This window comes from Antennarius striatus, chromosome 11 (genome assembly GCF_040054535.1).
Source record: "Antennarius striatus isolate MH-2024 chromosome 11, ASM4005453v1, whole genome shotgun sequence".
Lineage (NCBI taxonomy): Eukaryota > Metazoa > Chordata > Actinopteri > Lophiiformes > Antennariidae > Antennarius > Antennarius striatus.
This window is the reverse complement of record NC_090786.1, coordinates 11,875,917-11,891,780: the sequence shown is the minus strand read 5'-3', so window position 1 is coordinate 11,891,780 and position 15,864 is coordinate 11,875,917. Positions and strand designations below refer to the sequence as shown.

Below are 15,864 nucleotides of genomic sequence, written 5' to 3'. Positions count from 1 at the left end.
TGTGTGTGTGTGTGTGTGTGTGTGTGTGTGTCTGTGTGTGTGTGTGTGTGTGTGTGTGTGTGTGTGTGTGTGTGTGTGTCTGTGTGACCCCGGTGGGTCACCACCAGAGCACTGATCCACACCCCAGACCCCCCTCCCTGAAAGACAGGAGAGGATAAAGAGCAGCATTGAAAGGGTGAGATGGAAAGAACAGGAGAGGTAGGAGGACTGGGGGATGCTTGAGTCAGCAAAAATTGAAGGTCAGTGTCATCAGAGAGGCTTTATCAGCAGAGGGTGTTTTATTTTCTGGAGCCATTCTTTACCTCAGTGTGTTGCCCAGCGTACTCCTCCTGGAGGTCTGGGGGAGATGGAGAAATGGCAGAGAGCTCTCATTCCATGACCTCACTCCTCTCAAACCCCTTTCTTCTACACTTTGGTCTGAAAACAAGTGAATGTTGTTTAGTTGAGTCAAAATTACACTCATGCTAGCAGAATAAACCTGCAAGAACAAACCTGCAATGTCTTTTATTGGCCACTTGTGGGCAGTGAGAACAAGTTGGAAACACAGCATTGACATATTAACACGATCAAATCCACATAAGTCTAATATTTGTTGTTTTTTTAGCTCAGTTTTTGGTCTCTCCAAACTGTAAGGACATAACCGACTCTTTAGCTTTCCATATGTTTATCACCAGCTTGTCTCCAACATCGTCTGTCTCCTCTTTTAGTGCAAGGAGGTTTATATAGGATATTTATTGCAGAGAACAACACAACAGGAATTTGGTGACCAAACTACTAAACAATAAGCTATAACTATAAGGCTTCAGAAAGACAGTTGGAGATGCAAATTTAAGAGATAACTCTCTGCAGGCTCATCAATAGCGGTTACAGAACATCAACCAACAGATTCCTGATTCTACTCTGAGTAGAGGCCGTTATGAATCACTATATATTCATGGCTGTCATGTTATACTGTTATAGAGTTATAAAAAAGGAAATATAAAATATATATACTGTGTGTATGCCGTCCTCTCCTGGCAACACAACAATCCACATTTAATGATGGCTGCATCTTCTGTACTGTAACGGAAATGTGACTTTATTTTTTTGATCCTCTGAGGCTACCGTAGCAGATCAGACGGATCTAACTCTGTGAAGTCAGCTGTAAATAGCTTATTTCCACAGAGCACAGATTATGTGTGACTGCAAGAATGAGGATATGGACTTTAATATGGTCACATTAAGTGACACATAAAAGTTGCACTTAATGTGACACAAGTCAAGGTATGGTCAAGGTAACCATGGTCGTGATGCTAACTTCTATTCACATTATCAGATAGCACTGAACTCATGGAATATTTTATTTCAACATACAGTATAGGAAATGTGAAAAAGTCTAAAATATGGCTCGATACTGCTATAATGCTATAATGCACAATCGTAACATGAAGATGAAAATACTAAGCATTTCTTTATACAAACTCCAACTTCTCATATTATGTATACATGAATGTTTTTGTCTCCTGCTTTCAAACAAGGCTATGAAGACTAAAATAGAAGAGAACCTCCTTGTGACTCTTGAAAAACAAATGTGCAAAAAAAGAGAAGAGAAAAAAGAAGTTGTGATTCGATGGTTTTGTTCATCGTCATGGATGACTTTTTTGGTTTTCTGGTTTTACAAACTTCATCCAAGTTAATCAAAATAAATATGTGACCTTCAGATGATCATATTTCGGGCAGCACGGTGACACAGTGGGTAGCGCTGTCACCGCACAGCAAGGCAGTTCCGGGTTGAAGTCCTGCTCTGTGTGGAGTTTGCATTTTCTCCCCGTGTCTGCGTGGGTTCGCTCCGGGTTCTCCGGCTTCCTCCCACCTCCAAAAACATGCGCTTCATGTTAATTGGCTGTTCCAAATTGGCTGTAGTGTGTGAATGTGTGCATGCGTGGTTGTGTGTCTCTGTGTAGCTCCGCGGTGCACTGGCGTCGCGCCCGGAGTTTCCCCGCCTCACGCCCTAAGACAGCTGGGATAGGCTCCATTTCCCCGCAACCCCCTACAGCAGAAAAAGCAGTTCTGAAGATGAATAAATGAATGATCATATTTCATGTCAATGATGGTGCCCCCTCATCATTTCCAATGACCAACCAATAAAAGGATTATTCAGCTTATTTACTGAAGTTGACCAATGATTTATCTGCTTCTGTTCAAAATGCTAGTTCAACCTCCTATTTTCACTTATGTTTTTTCATCATGTGATCTCAGCCCTTCCTTCTGCTCTCTTTCTCCACCGCCCACATCTATCTATGCACCCGATGAGGTAATCTGTTGGCTTGTTACAATCTGATAAGTGATGCGATATGACTATTGATTTTGGCCCCTATGTCTCAGTGCAGGGGTCAGTCCGACTCTTGGCGCATCATCTGTCTGCCTGGCTGAGCCTCAGAGCTGCTATCAGGAACCACAAACACAAGCTGACTGGACAGGAATACGGGCCCTGGTGCTAACAGGTTTATATTGGTCTGCAAAGTATTTTCAGGGCAAATCGTGTCAGCTGGAGTTTGATGTTGTGTTTTGACAGCAAGAAAAAAAATAATGTTCTTGGGTTTAACTTTGATCGACAATGACTGAAAACGTAAAATGGCTCACGGTGTCCAAATATTTAAGAAGTTAGCCCAGATCTGAAGGTTGAAAATGATGAATGTGCATCATTATATACTATGATATCAAATATTATTCATTTAATTTTGTGATTCTATCTCAGAATCTCACGTAAATGTAAAACTGCACTGTGTTGGTCTGTACACATCATTAAAAAAGCTCATAAATGTATGAATGGCTTTAATGAAACCTGAAGGTCAGTCAGGTTTAAGGCTTCAGCTCAACTGATTACAGAAGCAATCAGGATGTGAGTTTTCCGCCTTTTGGTGATTATTGTGTTTCCGTCACTTGAGGACTGATTTAATGACCATGTGCCTTTACAGTTGTGACGGAGCCGTGAAACACGGTCTGATGATATTAAGCTGAGCAGAAAGGCATCGGTCTGATGAAACGGAGAGCCACACAAAAGAACAGATGGTCAGTGTCCTCCCTGAGGGTCACAGCAGACCGCTGGGGTGGGAATCAGTGGGATAACAGGGTCGGAGTTCCATTTTTTCAGACGACCCAACCCCTTTATAAAGAGTGACCAAAACTCACAAGGATTAATCAAACATGGTCAATATATATTCGCAACATCTAAAACTTACTCAACTGATCATATTTCATCCAGGAGCAATAGGAACGACCAAACATCAGGTAGCCGTAGCAGCAGCACTAACACAGTTAATGAGCTAAACTCCACCACTGCCGGCATCCGGAAAACCCCAACCATCAGAAAATAGTTTTCAGGATTCATCACAAGACAATCCCAACAATCAATACATATACTAAACAGATCATCAATGGTACCTTTGCATCACTCTGCAGTGCATAACATGATGTCAACATGATGAAGAAGCTTGACTCTACCTCATCCTGAATTAAGTGATGGAAAATGAATCATTTATGGAACCTTCAAACATTTTCGTATCATAATTGCAAATGTTAAAAAAAATAAGCTGTACTTAAAATTTCATCAAAAACTACTGACAACTTTTAAAGATGCAATCAATCAACAACTGTTGTTGACCATAAGTAAATAAATGCCAATGAAAGATTTATGGAAAATGATTTGCAAATACATGGCAGGCACGTGTTCTGTACTGCCTACACACACACACACACACACACACACACACACACACACACACACACACACACACACACACACACACACACACACACACACACTGTATATGCACATATGAATACACAGATCTGACTGAGGACAGACTGTGATCAGCTTTACATCTTTGAATTTTCATAAATCCCACTTCAGGGTCAAAAGAAATGTCCTGTAATGCGGTAATGATCTCTGCAGGAGCTCATGAATAGTCTCTCTCTCGCTCTCTCTCTCTCTCACACACAGACACACACACACACACACACACACACACACACACACACACACACACACACACACACACACACACACACACACACACACACACACACACACACACACACACACACACACACACACACACACACACACACACTAATCAGGAGATGACATCTCACCCTGTATGATGGGTTGATGTGACCCCATGGGTGCAGATTAGATGGAGAATTTAAATCCTTCAGATCACTGCTGGATAGATTACATTGCTCTGGCAGCATATGTCCTCCAAAGGGACCACACTTGAGCACAGTTACACTCCTGCATGATTTACAGATGCACTCCTACAGGGTGCAGTATCAACTTTTCCTCAGAGTGCTTGCGACGATGACTTTGTTGACCACACTACTTTTAGCACATACGGTCGTTGCTTTTGTCCAGTTTGCTTGTTTTGTGGAGTTGTATCGCTTAGAAAGGGGTAAGTGGTAGAGAGGAGGAAAACTCTACTGATATCATTTAAAAAGTGCAGCTAAAACTGTGTCAAGGTGACGACCGCAAAAGGAAAGGAATGAGGAAAATGCTGAACTCAGGTCTGAAACAATGAACATGTATGAGGCAAATCTAAGGGTGACGGTTGGTGAGGACAAAGTTTGTTGTCCCTGAGTTCTTAAAAGATTAAAAAGTTAATTTTAACATTAATTAATTAGTCAATTTCTTTTCAGTTATGTTATCAATCATTTCCTTGATTTATTAATCTGTAGTTATTGCTTTCTAATTTTCCTTAATTTTGTCAGAAAATAATCAATTTTCAAAAAATCACATTTCACTGTGTTGACTTGCATTCTCATGCGGCCCTAATGTCAACATTGTAAATAAATAAAACAGTGATTAGCACATTTTACTTTCTTATTTTTTACTATAGAAATAGAAAAAGATGCTTCAGTCATCAAAATAGTAAAAAAAATACGTTGTCAGTTTGTGTTGGACTGACTAACTGCTCTAAGTCTAAATGAACCGAGAAGTTATTGGCTGATCCAGCTAACTGTAGAGGGCTAATTTTATAATGGAAATAATATCATAATATCACGGTTAACATCAATGAAATCTCCTCAGTGATTTGCATCTTGCAGTAAAAAAAACCTCAACTGATCAAGCGAAATTATCCTTTTCTTTTCTTCATTTGAATAAAAATCCAGAAATCTACTGGTTGTCGCTTTTGTAGTTTTTCTCTATTTCACCTGCAGTGAGACCTACAAATAAACTAGTCACTGATTCTCATGTACTACATGTTATCGGTCTGTGGGAAGAAGCTGCAACATTCAATGCATTCCTACGATGCAGGAAAGGCCCCAGATCTGGATCTGCCCCCGCACCCCCGTACCATCGTGCTGCCCACAAAACAATCAATAAATTAAAAATCAAGAAATGCAATCACGCAAACATCTTATAATGTTAAAACCAGACACATTTAAATGTTGAATTAGGTATTAACAAGAAAAACTTTGCAGTAATAGAGCAGACAGGTAATGTAACTTCTATACATCTTTATTTTAGGAGTATTGTTCTCTGGCTGGCTGCTGCTGTTGTTTTTCTAAGAAATCGGAAAGCTGCTTTGTTGCCATAATATGTCCTGTGTGATGCTTGGCCCACTTTCTAGCCTGCTTTCATTGTGTAAGCACACATACATAAAACATGATTTGCTGCTTCAATTTCTGACTTTTATTCAGCAGGGATTTGATGGCAGAGAACATCAGAGCAATGAAAAGCAGGGCTGAGGCAAAATGCATCCCTGCCTCTGATCCCATGAATGAGGGAGGGAAAGAGAGAGAGAGAGAGAGAGAGAGAGAGAGAGAGAGAGAGAGACAGAGAGAGAGAGAGACAGAGAGAGAGAGACAGAGAGAGAGAAACTTGGCTATGTTGCAAAGAACAAGATTTAAATACTGACCTCTACACTTACAACTGAAGACAAATAGCCACGATTAAGGAGGCCGTTCATCCTGTGGGTTTTTAAAAAACAGAATTTGCCCATGCTGCTCTGATAAGTATGTCTCTTGTATATTTTAAACTCTGTCCTGTTGTTTTGTACTTTGTGATCAAGAACCTCAGGTCAGGATCTGTGTAGCTACTCTACCAGCCGCTAGAGGGCACTCTTTAAAACTCAGCCGTTATCAATCAGGTACTCGATTAAGAGCACTGCTGTTAGACTAAATAACAGAAATAAGTGCTTTAGATACCTTTGTCTCACCTACATTCTGAAACATACAGAAGATAATGAAGATAATGGTGGTAGATGTACTGTGATCTAAGGGATCAGGGGTCATAACAAACTTAATGAAGGTTGGAATGAACAAAATAAGTCTATTATCTAAATTAGCTTTTTCACAAAATCAAGTTTCTGATTTTTATTGTGAAATATTTGATAATTTTATCATTTTGGACTCAGGTGGAAGCTTCCACAAATGTCTTCTCCTTTCGGCTTTTCCCTTCAGGGGTCGCAACAGCAAATCAGTTGCCTCCATCAAACCCCGTCTTCTGCATACTCTTCTCTCACACCAACTACCTTGAAGCTTCCACAAAAATGGAAGCTTTAAAAAATATGTTGCATTTTGGGACCAATAAAAGTCAAATTACGTCTCACAAACAGTGTAACATGTAAAGGTGTCATAAAAGCAGCAGTGAAATAACCAAAATCTTCAAACTTGTATTTCTTCATAAAGTACTCCAGTAAATGTATTTAACCAGAAGACAGTGACCTCTTTGTGAGCAGAACCCAATCCTCCTGAAGCAACCAATACGGTGCTCCTTTAAAAATCCTCTTTATTTTCTGTTTTAGATTTCCAGTCGTCCTGATTGTTCGCCAGATTAGGTGAAACATCATATGAGTCATGCAATGAGGGGTGGGGGTGGGGGTGGCAGCCATGGGTCAAATATATCCCTGTAACTAATCTTATAGAGCAGATGCTGCTGCTCAGTCACAGTCCACACAATCAGACAGATGAGAAAATGAGAAAGCAAGACGGCAGGAAAATTTTCATTTACCATTTCAGTGCAGCAACCAGAGCCAGTGCTAAAAACCTCGTCTAGACTCCTGACTGTCTACAGTTTGGTAAAGACTCTGCTGCTGTGATCCATCTGCCATGGAGGATGGGAATAATCTCATTGAGTACACACACTCCCTTTCTCTTTAACTTGTCTTTCATTATTTGAAATACATTTCCACACACAGATAATGTGTATATAGTATGTCAAAGAGATCTGCACATCTAGCTGCATCTGAACTCTCCACTGCAGGAGGCAAACAGCACGAGAGCTGCTGGTGTCACGCTTCACGCCGGCAGCAGAAAATCTACAGATTTTTGCCTCTATCATGTTTCACCAACCGTGACGGCGGGTTGGGTCATACTGTCTCGAAAATTCTTGGAAACCACTCTGAGGGGCTCAAATGGGTAACAATACAATACTGAGAGAAACAGTATTTAAAATACAACTTCTTTCTTTTCCTTTCAGCTTTTCTGTTCAGGGGTCGCCACAGCGAATCAATTGTCTCCACATAACCCTGTCTTCTGCATCCTCTTCTCTCACAACAACTACCTTCATGTCCTCTTTCACTACATCCATAAACCTCCTCTTTGGTCTTCCTCTAGGCCTCCTGCCTGGGAGTTCAAAACTCAGCATCCTTCTACCAATATATTCACTATCTCTCCTCTGGACATGTCCAAACCATCTCAGTCTGGCCTCTCTGACTTTATCTCCAAAACCTCTAACATGTGCTGTCCCTCTGATGTACTCATTCCTGATCCTATCCTTCCTGGTCACTCCCAAAGAGAACCTCAGCATCTTCATCTCTGCTATCTTCAGCTCTGTCTCCTATCTTTTCCTCAGTGTTACTGTCTCTAGACCAAACAACATCGCTGGTCTCACCACAGTTTTGTACAACTTTCCTTTAATTTTAGCTGAAACTCTTCTATCACACATCACACCTGACACTTTTCTCCACCCGTTCCATCCTGCCTGCACATGCTTCTTCACCTCTTTTCCACACTCTCCATTGCTCTGGACTGTTGACCCTAAGTACTTAAAATCCTCCACCTTCTTGATCTCTTCTCCCTGTAACCTCACTCTTTCACTTGGGTCCCTCTCATTCACACAGATATACTCTGTCTTACTACTGCTAACCTCCACTCCTCTCTTTTCCAGGAAAACGTCCACCTCTATAGCTTCTCCTCCACCTGTTCCCTGCTCTCACTGCAGATCACAATGTCATCTTCAAACATCGTAGTCCATGGAGATTGTTGTCTAACCTCGTCTGTCAGCCTGTTCATCACCATAGCGAACAAGAAGGGGTTCAGAGCTGATCCCTGATGCAGTCCCACCTCCACCTTGAACTTCTCTGTCGCACACCTCACCACTGTCTTACAGTCCTCATACATGTCCTGCACCGCTCTAAAATACTTCTCTTTCACTCCTGACTTCCTTATACAATATCACAGTTCCTCTCTGGGCACCCTGTCATAAGCTTTCTCCAGATCAAAAAACACAATGCAGCTCCGTCTGGCCTTCTCTGTACTTCTCTATCCTCAAAGCAAATACTGCATCTCTAGTACTCTTTTTTGGCATGAAACCATACTGCTGTTCAGAAAAGCTCACCTCTGTCCTTAGTCTAGCTTCAACTACTCTTTCCCATAACTTCATTGTATGGCTCATCAGCTTTATTCCTCTTTAGTTGCCACATCTCTCTGTAGTTTCACATCTCCCTTGTTCTTAAAAATGGGCACCACCACACTTCTCCTCCATTCCTAAGGCATCTTCTCACTATCTAAGATCCTGTTGAACAACCCAGTCAGAAACTCTACTGCCACCTCTCTTAGACACTTCCAAACCTCTACAGGTATATCATTAAGGCCGACTGCCTTTCCACTCTTCATCCTCTTCAATGCCCTCCTCACCTCATCCTGACTAATCTTTGCTACATTCTGGTCCACAACAGTCACCTCTTCCAGTCTTTGTTCGCTCTCATTTTCCACGTTTATCAACTCTTCAAAGTGCTCTTTCCATCTTCCCATCACACTACTGGCACCTGTCAACAGACTTCCATCCCTATCCTTAATCACCCTAACCTGCTGCACGTTCTTCTCATCTCTGTCTCTCTGTCTTGCCAACCTGTATAAATCAGTCTCTCCCTCCTTACTGTCCAACCTAGCATACAAGTCACCATAAGCCCCTTGTTTGGCCTTTGCTACCTCTACTTTCACCTTACGCTGCATCTCCCTGTACTCCTGTCTACTCTCCTCAGTCCTCTCAGTGTCCCACTTCTTCTTAGCTAACCTCTTCCTCTGTATACACTCCTGTACCTCCTCATTCCATCACCAAGTCTCCTTATCTACTTTCCTTCCAGATGACACACCAAGTACTCTCCTACCTGTGTCCCTGATCACATTATTTGTAGATGTCCAATCATCTAGAGGCACCTCGTGACCACCCAGAGCCTGTCTTAACTCCTTCCTAAAAGTCATGCAACACTTCCTTTTTCAGCTTCCACCATTTCGTCCTCTGCTCTGTCTTTGTCCTCTTCATCTTCCTCACACCAGAGTCATCCTACACATAGTTCCAACATTCAACGCCCCTACTCTCAGTCCTATACTCTTGGCGTTCCTCTTCTCTCTCTTCCTCCGGACACATTTTCCTCCTCTTCTTCTTCTTTACTTAAAATACAACTAAAGTAAAGAATTAGTTTATTATTATTATTATTATTACAGTTGTACCTTCAAATATGAGTTCAATTCCATCACTGGCATCATAATTGTTTATTTCCCTGACAGAACCTCCATAAGGGATCAATAAAGTTCTACTCTACTCTATGAGTCAAACAACTCCCAACTAAAATTAATTTTACCCGTTTAAAATAATTGACATCGTTTTAATCCTTTCCAGTCTTGTAAAAAGCCCCCAACCCCTTAAATTATGAAAAAAAACTTGCATATTCTTCCTGTGCATAATTAATTATATATGAGATAGGTCAACAATGATAAGATATGAAAAGAAACTCAAAATTCACAAGAACACATGAGCTACTGTACGTCTTTTCTCCATGGACAACCCGTGGGAAAGAACAAGATGCGGTGTCAGCTGATATTGTATCCATCCGCCAACTAGCGGTAGAGTCCCAAAGCACGACTCATAGCTCAGACTTTGTCAAGATACTACAGTAATGTATTATTATTATAATTATAATAATAGTATTATAATTATATTATTATAATTAAAATATTATTATTATTTTTATTATTATTACAATTAAATGTAGTGTTAAAGCCTGTCTGTGTTTTGGCGTTTTTGGGGCTGATTCCAAAACAGCAAGAGGCCAAAAGGCAAAATAATGTCAATTTACGGTATTATTTTCACAACCATCATATGTTTCTTTGAAACTAATCTGATCATATTGAGTAACTACAGCTGCGCAATGAAAGTAATCCAGTAAAGGACAGCATTCACTCCTGAATTTAGGTGGATTAGAAGAATAAAGCAATGCAAAGTAAAAAAATGAGCATTAGAGTTAAGGAGAAAGCACATTTACACAGAAAAATTAGAGTAAAGAACCTTGAACAACTGAGATGGTTTCAAAGGTCTGCCTCCGTGCACACATGTTGTGAATGCTAACATTTACATTTGTTCATGAACGCGCTCCTATATGTGCCCTCTGTCATGGACACAGCGAGTGTTATTGGAGCAGGGTGAGGCAGGGGCAGAACCAGGAGAAACAAATGATGTGCTGTGCAGCCCTGAGACTGCTCCATGAATCATCCTGGATGCTCTACAGTAGACAGTCAGTCCTCTCTGCCTTCAGCTCACCGTTAGGTTCCAAGTTCCTATGATTGTGACTCACATCATGAAAACGTAACTTTGTTGCCAGGAGCAAGAACAAAAAACAAGCACAATGGTGTCATTCCGTAAGGTAGCTTCAGGATGCTTTCATTTCTCCTCGAGTTTTAAATCTCTGGCATCCTCAAAGAAAATGTTTCTGAAAAAGAGAACTTAGCTAGCTCTCCAATCACTTTGGACACAAACACACACACACAGTCAGATGTGAGTGTCTTCCACTTCAGTGGTGAAGGTCAGTGTATCAGCTACGTTCATGGTCACCCATGTTTTACACATATGTATGTTTGCATGTGTGTGTATAGAGAAAATGGAGACGGACATGGATGCTGAGCTGTGCTGCAATGAGCCGGGCGATCTCACCCAACAGCAGGGATAAACTATAAATAAAACATCTCATTCAACCCCTTCTTCTTCTTTTGGCCCTAACCTTCATCATCTCCCTTCCTCATCATGTCTCACAATCCCCAACGCCATCACCTCCTCCTGTCTCCTATTAATATTATTCTGAAACAAAAAGGGTTAAAAGATTTTCAGCACACAGGAACAACAAATGGCCATCATCAAACTCATGATCAAAGAGGGGAAGAGGGAGACTGGGGAGATGCAGTGGTTGGAGTTATGTAATAACGGCTAATCCCTTCCCAACCCTACAGGGTAAATGAGACAGGATGACACGGGCCTTATTTCATCTGTTCATCTCTGCATCCGCTGCCTGTCTTCACCTTAATCTGTGACAATAGGATGGAGCTACGCTTTTAACTTGTTCATCAGTAAATCCTGAGTCCACAGACGATGACAGCAAATGACCCTTAATAAACAACACTTATATCAACAACATCCAGTTTGAGCTCTCTGATTTAACACAAACTGACCAGCGGCCTCCTTCAAAAAGTGTTCTTAGATTTATTCACCTCTTCTCATCGTTTATGTAACACCAGTTTGTTGCATGAAAGTTGCTGAAGATCGTTTTTTGAAAAAAGCTTTCTTTAAGAATGTCATTTGGTCTATTAGCAGCTGTGATCCACAAAACTCAAACACCAACTTCCAATGATTTGTGATTTCCACTTACATAGATAAAAATTAAAAAATACCTGCAATATGGAAACTTACCTTTGTGTTTTAAAGCCTGAGCTAAAGAAACGACATAATTTCAACAGGTCAGCTTTATGATTCAAGATTTGGATTGGAAATAAAAGCTGAGCTCACCCACCCGAGCCTCCTCATCTTTACCACTCAACTCTGACCCGACAGTCTGACCTCTTCTTCAGATCCCTCTCACACCACAGCCAGACGCCTAATCTGGTAAATTATGCTGAAGAGGGTCAACAAGGCCGTCCCTCCAACAAGGAAACATTCAGGATTAAATTCCATGTCTCACATTGTCTGGCGCTAACCCGCAATTCCTGATCACATGTTAACCATGGTCCACTTTATGTCTGCATTAGGATATCACAGAGCTGCTAGCATGACTGTGGCGTCTAAGTTTACTCAACAATATGGTAATGGTAATATTTGTAAGAGGCCCATTGTGAAATCACAGTTTGGTATTCGGTAAAGGTTATTTGTCTTCAGATTATTAATTGAAAATATATTAATTCATTATTAATGTGAAAGGATGAAACGTTAAATGAACATAAAGCAAAACCTTGTTTAGCATGGATTGATACTAAGTTTAAAAACATCAAACAACAGGCTGAAATCACCAAATAATCTGGACACCAGATTAGGTTAATTCCCCTCATTACTGTATTTACTATTCTAGTTTCTGTTTAGTCGTCTTTCTTTCAGGTGAGATACATCATAAGTAAAGTGATCAAAAGTGTGTGTGTGTGTGTGTGTGTGTGTGTGTGTGTGTGTGTGTGTGTGTGTGTGTGTGTGTTAATTAACTGCCCTACAAATGAGTAATAAGTTCTTGTAATGCATTCAGTAAAGATTGGAGTTGTGTTGCCACACACACACACACACACACACACACACACACACACACACACACACACACACACACACACACACACACACACACACACACACACACACACACACACACACACACACACAGACTTCTCCAAACCTCCTACTCAGAAAGGACGCCCCGTTAAACTTTGACCTACTTCAATCGGCCCTAAATCCAAGCTGGGGGGGTCGGGGGAATGGGGGGGGCTGAGCCCCCAAACACTGTCAGCCTCACTCGGATCCAGTCTGTGAATAGTAATATGAATCTCAAAGGCTTATTTAGACAATGCAACATTAAATTGTCAAACAGCAGAGGGAGGCTTGAGGGTGTGTGCATCACTGGAGTCATTGTTTAGCACATTTAAAATTCATCTGGGGACACACACACACACACATACACACACACATACTGTAGCCTCTATGCCAAGCTGAGGATACAATCTCACATTTCTGCTGACAAATTGCAAAAACGAACACCGTCCTTCATCTTCTTTATCCAAACTGTGTTTCTGATTTCAAGGAAATCTCCCTCAGCAGACGGACACAATCCTCCATAACCAATTCTCTGCAGCACAACGCCAAGCGGACAAACACACACAGCTCCAGTAGTCTCAGCCCACATCCCACCAAAGCTTAAACTGAAACCAGTGACACCTCAAAAACTGCAAATATGTTCAAAATCTGCCAACTGTTTCCTAAGCAGGAGGAAATCTTCCAGACCAGCTGAGTCCTGGTAATCTACGTATGTCAGAATGGGACTGCCGAGGGATCAGTGCTGGCTGGGACGAGTGGGTGGTGGGAGTTATGTTACCAAGACCACGTCTGGGAAGGCATCCCAGAGGTTCTCGGAAGAATTTTCGGAACATCAGGGCCCAACGTGTGAGTGTGAGAAAGAAAAAGATGGAGGTATGTGAGCTGAGGTGGGAAACATCTGTCACCTATTAACAAAGAAGGGATCGATCCCATCGTCTCATCACTGAGAGTTAGGTATACGTAGATGGAGTTTTGTTGTAAACAAGTTTTCATGGCTAAAAATTCCCAGCCCTCCACCCACCCCCACCGTCTCCCCTCAGACAAGCCAACTACAGCTTAGCTAGTCAGCTGACACAGGAAGGGGGAGGGACTTGGTGTGGTCCACATTCAGGGGTCATTTGGCAGACGCATCCTCCGAGCCGAGCAACATGTAGACGCACGGGGGAGGGGGTTGGGGGGGGGGTACAGGGGAAGGAGCTGGCAGCGAAGGTGGAGGAACTGTAATCTATAAATCAGACACACATCCAAACAACTGGGTGTCAACAGATCTGTGCTTATGTTATTAACTTGAAGGAGCCTGACTGCAACACGCCACGCTGACACAAGCGTTTGTACCGGTAAAATCACATTTGAGAGGCTCCTTTAAAAGAAATCCAGAGGAAATAAAAGCCGCACCAAACCAGCAGGAGCCAGAGCTTTCAGACCAGATCAATAATTCATAGTTTGTTTCTCTTTCTACCACAAATCAGTTTTCAAATAGAAGCAAATCAATCAGCAGCTTAATCAATGCTGTTGTCACTTTTTCAGGACGTGGTGTGTTGTTAGTCACATTAATAGCTTAACTCTGACAGAATATTTCTTCTCTTATTTCAGGCTACAAGGATGAAGAACATAAGATTTGGAACTATTTTTGTTTATTTGGGTTTTTTTTCTCACAAAGGCGAGAAGCACCAATAAATATAACTAATTGTTACAGATGCAGGTCAACACCAGCCAATCACGGCTTCGGCCTCCTGAACGCTCATCTGCTCCCGGGAAATGAACACTTATGCTGGACCTGATACACGTGCCATCCATCAATCTTGTTTTATGCCCGTGTGTGTGTGTGTGTGTGTGGTCTGCTGTTTCAGCACTGGCCGTTTCTGTTGTTGTACATCAGCCGCCTGACAGCAGTGAAGTGAGGCTTTGTGACATATGAGGCCACTTTAGCTTCTCTGAGCAGGAAAGAAAGGAGGAAAGGGAGGAAAGGGAAGCCTCTGTTCGAATGGATGTGAAGCGATGACACTCATGCTTTGCACACACACACTAGAGCAAGTTTCTCTACTGTATTTTGGTAGGACAAGGAAGAAATACACAAGTGATGAGGAACCAGAGTTTGTTGTTAATGGATACTTGGCTCCAGTGCTGCTGGTTCTAATGTGATCTGTGTCAGAGCTCTGCCCACCACGGTCCATTATACACTGACTTACTCCACTCTGCATTGATTCCGCATCTTCTTTCAAACTGTAAGGGCTTTCAGAGCCAATCCCTGCCTGCTATCTCAGGTATCAGATTCTGACATAAATCTAAGTGACATGCAATCTACTCACACAAAGGAAGAATGTTTTCTGATTTTATTTCCAATGTTGTGTGTGTGTGTGTGTGTGTGTGTGTGTGTGTGTGTGTGTGTGTGTGTGTGTGTGTGTGTGTGTGTGTGTGTGTGTGTGTGTGTGTGTGTGTGTGTGTGTGTGTATGTGACAGTAGACAGGCAGTGGGGGAAGCTCAACGGGCATTTTATGGCTGCTTTAAGGCTGTTTTGAAGTGTGTAAAAATCAAAGGGGTAATGACAGGCTGAGATAGAGGACATCTTCACGATGACAGCTCAATGACAGAAGAGGACCTAGACGCTCCTAGAAATGTTCTAGAAGTCTGTGCAGCCAAAAATTACAGCTGATGAGTAGGTAGGGCACATGCCGTTCCACCAGACATTGTGGGTCTGGAAATACAGTCAACAAGAAACATTCCTCACACACTCACAATGAAAACACACACATGCTGCTTTTTAAAAGTGCTACTTTTCACCGTGCTAGACATCTTAGGTGAGCTGAGGATGAGGGAAATATTTGGTTCTGCGGGTGTCTGATTATCAGTCAAGCTAAACAGTATTGGAAAAAGTTACATTTTGGCTTGACTTGTTAATGATGCAAATTCATAATTATTGTACCGGTATTATGCAATCGGTGAGGAAATTGATTTCTGTATGAAATCCTTTTTGGTATTCTTGAATAAGAAGAGGATCACCAAAGTAACCAAATTTACTGTAATGAAACGAAGGAGAATGTCTGTGG

The 15,864-nt window shown here is 41.7% G+C and overlaps 1 protein-coding gene across 2 annotated transcripts in view; it reads right to left on the bottom strand.

The window, feature by feature from the left end:
- lzts2a (leucine zipper, putative tumor suppressor 2a) overlaps positions 1–15,864 on the bottom strand; it is a 43,517-nt gene that overhangs the window by 23,363 nt on the left and 4,290 nt on the right. Inside the window, exon 2 of one of the 2 annotated variants that reach the window (XM_068327521.1) lies at positions 303–417. The exons of the other annotated variant lie outside the window; for it this stretch is intronic. The gene's annotated coding sequence lies outside the window, so the exon portion shown is untranslated. The remainder of the gene's footprint in view (positions 1–302; positions 418–15,864) is intronic. 2 annotated transcript variants of the gene reach the window in all.